The sequence below is a fragment of the Phyllobates terribilis genome, unplaced genomic scaffold (assembly GCF_046119375.1).
Source record: "Phyllobates terribilis strain yellow unplaced genomic scaffold, ASM4611937v1 Scaffold_88__1_contigs__length_6355796, whole genome shotgun sequence".
Taxonomy (NCBI): domain Eukaryota; kingdom Metazoa; phylum Chordata; class Amphibia; order Anura; family Dendrobatidae; genus Phyllobates; species Phyllobates terribilis.
Genome location: NW_027362848.1, coordinates 1,048,355 through 1,054,354, shown reverse-complemented (window position 1 = coordinate 1,054,354; position 6,000 = coordinate 1,048,355). Strand labels below are relative to the sequence as shown.

Genomic DNA, 6,000 nt, shown 5'->3' with positions numbered 1-6,000 from the left:
GCTCTGCTCCGTACACCTCGTACACACGCGGCTCCGCTCCGTACACCTCGTACACACGCGGCTCTGCTCCGTACACCTCGTACACACGCGGCTCTGCTCCGTACACCTCGTACACGCGCGGCTCTGCTCCGTACACCTCGTACACACGCGGCTCTGCTACATCCACACTGTAAACCCCTCCTGACCCCACACATAAACTTCAGCTCATCCAGCACCATGACAACCAGCACAGCAGAGTCCTGCATCCACTGAGGCCCCTGATCATGTGACCCCTGACTCCTCCCCTCCTGTGACCTCATCACAGCTCCTGTGCGCACAGAGCAGCCATATATGTGGTGGCGGCTCTGCAGGTGGAGGTATGTGGAGACCCCATTACTGGGCGCAGGGGGCATTAACCCCTTCAGCATGGAGACTCTTTTGGGGTCTTGTGTTGCCCCTTTATAAGAATCATAAGGTTTTTGTTCTGTTTCCTGTAATAGATACATACGACCCAACTATGGAGACAGGAAGGGAGGAAACGTATTGTTCTCATAGTACAGGACCCCTTTACTGCCCCCACAGTGTAATGCCCCCATTATGCCCCTTATGCAGGATGTATGATGCCCCCACACAGTGTAATGCCCCCATTATGCCCCTTATGCAGGATGTATGATGCCCCCACACAGTGTAATGCCCCCATTATGCCCCTTATGCAGGATGTATGATGCCCCCACACAGTGTAATGCCCCCATTATGCCCCTTATGCAGGATGTATGATGCCCCCACACAGTGTAATGCCCCCATTATGCCCCTTATGCAAGATGTATGATGCCCCCACACAGTGTAATGCCCCCATTATGCCCCTTATGCAGGATGTATGATGCCCCACACAGTGTAATGCCCCCATTATGCCCCTTATGCAGTATGTATGATGCCCCCACACAGTGTAATGCATCCATTATGCCCCTTATGCAGGATGCATGATGTCCCACACAGTGTAATGCCCCTTATGCAGGATGTATGATGCCCCCACACAGTGTAATGCCCCCATTATGCACCTTATGCAGTATGTATGATGCCCCCACACAGTGTAATGCCTCCATTATGCCCCTTATGCAGTATGTATGATGCCCCACACAGTGTAATGCCCCCATTATGCCCCTTATGCAGGATGTATGATGCCCCCACACAGTGTAATGCCCCCATTATGCCCCTTATGCAGGATGTATGATGCCCCCACACAGTGTAATGCTCCCATTTTGCCCCTTATGCAGGATGTATGATGCCCCCACACAGTGTAATGCCCCCATAATGCCCCTTATGCAGGATGTATGATGCCCCCACACAGTGTAATGCCCCCATTATGCCCCTTATGCAGTATGTATGATGCCCCCACACAGTGTAATGCATCCATTATGCCCCTTATGCAGGATGTATGATGCCCCCACACAGTGTAATGCCCCCATTATGCCCCTTATGCAGGATGTATGATGTCCCACACAGTGTAATGCCCCCATTATGCCCCTTATGCAGTATGTATGATGCCTCCACACAGTGTAATGCCCCCATTATGCCGCTTATGCAGTATGTATGATGTCCCCACACAGTGTAATGCCCCCATTATGCCCCCACACAGTGTAATGCCGCCCTTATGCCCCTTATGCAGGATGTATGATGCCCCCATTATGCTTCTTATGCAGTATAAAAAAAAATGTAAAAAAACGTGACGTGGCGGGATGACTTTTACATTATTTTGATCAAAATTATGTTAACTAAATACCCTTTATTATTTATCATTATTTTTATGCACTTGCGATTTATCCATTTACTTCCAGTTATTTGGGTATTTTTCTTGTCTTTGGTTTTTCTCTGTCTAGTGGCCTTATGTGAACATGCATTTACATTTTGCATGCACATCAATTTATGTTTTAGTTCAGACTCCCAGGTTTTTTCTTTGTAGTTTAGTGTGCTTCAGTGCATATAAGGGTGTGGCCGCCCTTTGTCTGAGCTGAAAGGTTCATTCTGCCTCTCAGGTCTATGCTTCTACTAGGGTTCAGTCTCTCTGCCCTTATCCATATGTATATCACTTGACAAATGGTAAGATTTTAATATTAGAGTTAGGACTGTCCCATATGGGTTGCCGTGACGTGGCAGGATGGCTTTTACATTATTTTGATCAAAATTATGTTAGCTAAATATCCTTTATTATTTATCCTTATTTTTATGCACTTGCGATTTATCCATTTACTTCCAGTTATTTGGGTATTTTACTTGTCTTAGGTTTTTCCCTTATGCAGTATGTATGATGCCCCCACACAGTGTAATGCCCCCCATTATGTCCCTTATGCAGTATGTATGATGCCCCCACACAGTGTAATGCCCCCATTATGCCCCTTATGCAGGATGTATGATGCCCCCACACAGTGTAATGCCCCCATTATGCCCCTTATGCAGTATGTATGATGCCCCCACACAGTGTAATGCCCCCCTTATGCAGTATGTATGATGCCCCCACACAGTGCAATGCCCCCATTATGCCCCTTATGCAGGATGTATGATGCCCCCACACAGTGTAATGCCCCCATTATGCCCTTTATGCAGGATGTATGATGTGTAATGTTCCCGTAGTATCGCCTGAGGTCTTGCAGTTGGAATAATTCCTCTGGAAATGGTTTTCCTTTCCCTGCTCCCTTACATGTGGACCCTCGAGCATGTATACATGCATGTAGGGGAGCAGGCCTTACTAGATATCAAGGCTTTGTACAGTAATATTCTGCATGAGGATGGTATCAGAGGAGTAAGACCTTTCTTCAAATCGAGATCAATAGAGTGTAGCAGACATAATGACTTCATGGAGGATCTTCTAAAATTCACGCTTACTCAAAACTTCTTTATTTTTGACAGGAAGTACTTCCATCAGGTCAGGGGTACTGCGATGGGGAGCCTCTGTGCCCCCTCGTCTGCTAACCTATCCCTGGACTGGTGGGAGGAAAACATAATATTCATAGATTATCATAAGTGGTGGCAACCATATATTGGGGTATGGTACAAATATATTAATGACATTTTTATCATCTGGTCAGGGACGAGTGAACAATTTCTTGAATTTGTCAGGGAACTCAATATCCATAGAGTGGGCCTTAGATTTACATCGGAGTTTAATTATAACCAGTTGCCTTTCTTGGATGTACCAATCAAGAAAGTACGGCATGTGACTCTAGGGACACTCATCTACCATAAACCTACCAGCACTAATAAACTATTGAAGTGGGATAGTCACTACCCCATCCTTAAAAAAAAAAAAAAAAAAGCAATATCTAAGGGCCAATTTTTACAGTTGAGAAGAAACTGCTCTAATGTCACAGATATTAATATACAGTTTATAAACATGAACACCAGATTCAAGGAAAAAGGGTACCCACAGTACATTTTGGATTCCACACAATTGTTTGCAGAAAAACGGGAGAGACAGATGACGCGCCCCCTGGGCCTGTGTTGTGCAGGGGAACCCGGAACCGGGCCTGTTGTAGAATGCTGGGGGTTGTAGTCTCCGTGTGGCGGTGACCCGGTCCGTGCCCAGGGTGGTCAAACCAGTGGCAGTCTTAATGTATAGCAAATGTCCGACTACGCCACCCGTGGATTGCGGTCAGTGGGGACCGCCGCTGCGCTGCCGACCGCTGAGGCTGATGTTGTTTGCGCAGCCGAGTATGGGATAACTCCCCACGGGAGAAGTATTGCCTCAGGGCAGCTAATGGGAGAGATGATGGGAGTGATGGTGTGAGGGTCCCAGTGCTAATGGTGCTGGTGCAGCAAGGAATCACAGAGACGTGAGGTGCAGTTCAGGGTCTTTACTGATGGTACAAGGCAGACCCTCCCGGGAGTACTGGCTAGTATAAGGGGCCTGGTCAGTCTGCGAGCAAGCAGGAGTTCCCCTGGCCAGGTGGAGTTGTAGGCCTCCCCGTTTATCTGCAATCTTCCTGGCTACTTTGCTGTCAGCGGTTACAAGTAGCCCACGTCCCTGAGTATACCGTGTGGTGCTCACCCGTATGGCTGGTGACTTGGGGCCTTCTGTTAGCCTCCGCTCCTGGATGGCGGCGCTGGTCCCTTCTTTGTGACTGAGCCTCCGGGCTTCTATGGCCAGAGGACCTGGAATCCCCTGCCGGTTGGTTTCTGCTGCTGGGTATATATCAGTCCCCACAGCCTCGGACTCCTGTGTCCGGTTTTAGTAACTTCAGCCAGGGCGAGCTATATCTCTGCTCACAGCCCCTGGCCTTCTGCCTCTGCTCCTACATAGCTCCTAGTTCTTCCTTTCCCTGTGTCTGGAACTTCACTCCAGGCTCTGACTGCTCTGCTTGTTCTGCAGGCTCTGTCTCTGTCTGCAGCTTCACTCACTAATCCCGCCCCAGACCCAGTTTATAAGGGCAGATTCCTCCCCTCCCAGGTCTGGGTGGGCCGTGTTGCATGCTTAGGGCTCCTGACCAGAGAAACCTCCCACTTGCTCTCAGACATAATATCTCTATTACTGTGGCAACCAGACCCCTGGGGTGTCACACAGACACTCCTCCATACCTAACCAAGAGACCAAGAAAAGATGGGATAACACGAGTAATAGGAACTTACGATAATCAGAGTGACCATATCTTTAATATCCTCAGAAAACCCTGGCCAACTGGGACCTGAGAGTGCTGTGGCATCTACTCCCACAATAACTTTCAGAAAGGGTTAGTCAATTAGGGATCGTTTATTGCATAGAGTCTATACAAACCTGCACCGAAAGGGTCTTGGCTAGATAGAAGAGTCTGCGGTTTCTTTAGATGTGGAGAAAGTTGTACATGTAATTAGATGAGACCATGTAAATCTTTCCCGAGTTCCTCTATAGGTAAAATCTTTTTCCAGAGGGATTATTCCAACTGTAAAACCTCAGGATTTGTGTATATATGGCCACATGCACCCGCCCCCTAGATTATGTAGCCATGACCAAGAGGCAGTCTAGGAGGAGGGTGGGGGAGCATTTGGGTGATATACGCCATGGTCGGGACACCTCATTATTGAGACACATGAACAGTGTACACTGAGGTGAAACTGGAGACATCTCCTTTTGCATCATTGAGGTGGTTAATCCCAATGTGAGAGGAGGTGATCACAATAGATGTATCCTCAAAAAGGAAAGTGAGTAGATTTTTAGATTGGATTCACGAGCCCCTAAGGGACTCAATGAGCAAAATTCATGTGCCTGTTTTGTGTGAATAGAGCCCCATCCTGGATTACATTTTGGATTTTATACTCTACCCCATTGCTACTCAGTTCCCTGTGAATGGGGTTCACATATTGTTTTACTTCATTGAGAGATCTGAGCTTCTTTATCAGAATTATTTCTTATCAGTTATATCCCATATGTACTATTTAGTAGCTAACAAGTGTGGTGTTCCTTGTGTATCTCTAATTGTGCTATAGGGGTCAAATTTGACCATTTAGGAATATAATGTGCGCCATCATCCCATATTTTATGTAGTGATAAATTAGATCTTCATGCCTGTTGCATGATGGGAGGATGTGCAATACTTGCTTTAGTCTCCCATGACTCTGATCTCAGAGACAGGACTTTTCTATATTGGTGGATTAGATTCAGTATGCGCTCCGGCGTGGAACGTATGCTTCCGGACATGCGCAGTCTCAGACAATGATCCTAGATGTGCTGCGACATGGAACACATATCTACGGGCATGCGCAGTCACGGGTACGAGTGGCGCGGTGGAAATCAGTTTATCTGGTGTTTAAGTTTAAAGCACGTCACTTCCGGAGATGCACAGTAGGGGATGGACATTATCGGACCTCTAGCTCATGAGAAGTAGCGTAGGCGCAGTACATTATTGTAGACAGACTCCATTCTATATGTCTTATGACAATTCACCTTTAGGAATCGGAATGGGTTTCCTAGTTTGGGGAGGGGTTTTGGATGAAGTGGGATATTTATACATGGACATCTGGCTATTAGGCACACTATGCTGAACATCATGAATT

The 6,000-nt window shown here is 47.1% G+C and overlaps 1 pseudogene; it reads left to right on the top strand.

The window, feature by feature from the left end:
- Positions 1-290: 290 nt before the first annotated feature.
- The window catches only part of LOC141197809 (uncharacterized), a 97,954-nt pseudogene continuing 92,244 nt past the window's right edge, over positions 291-6,000 (top strand).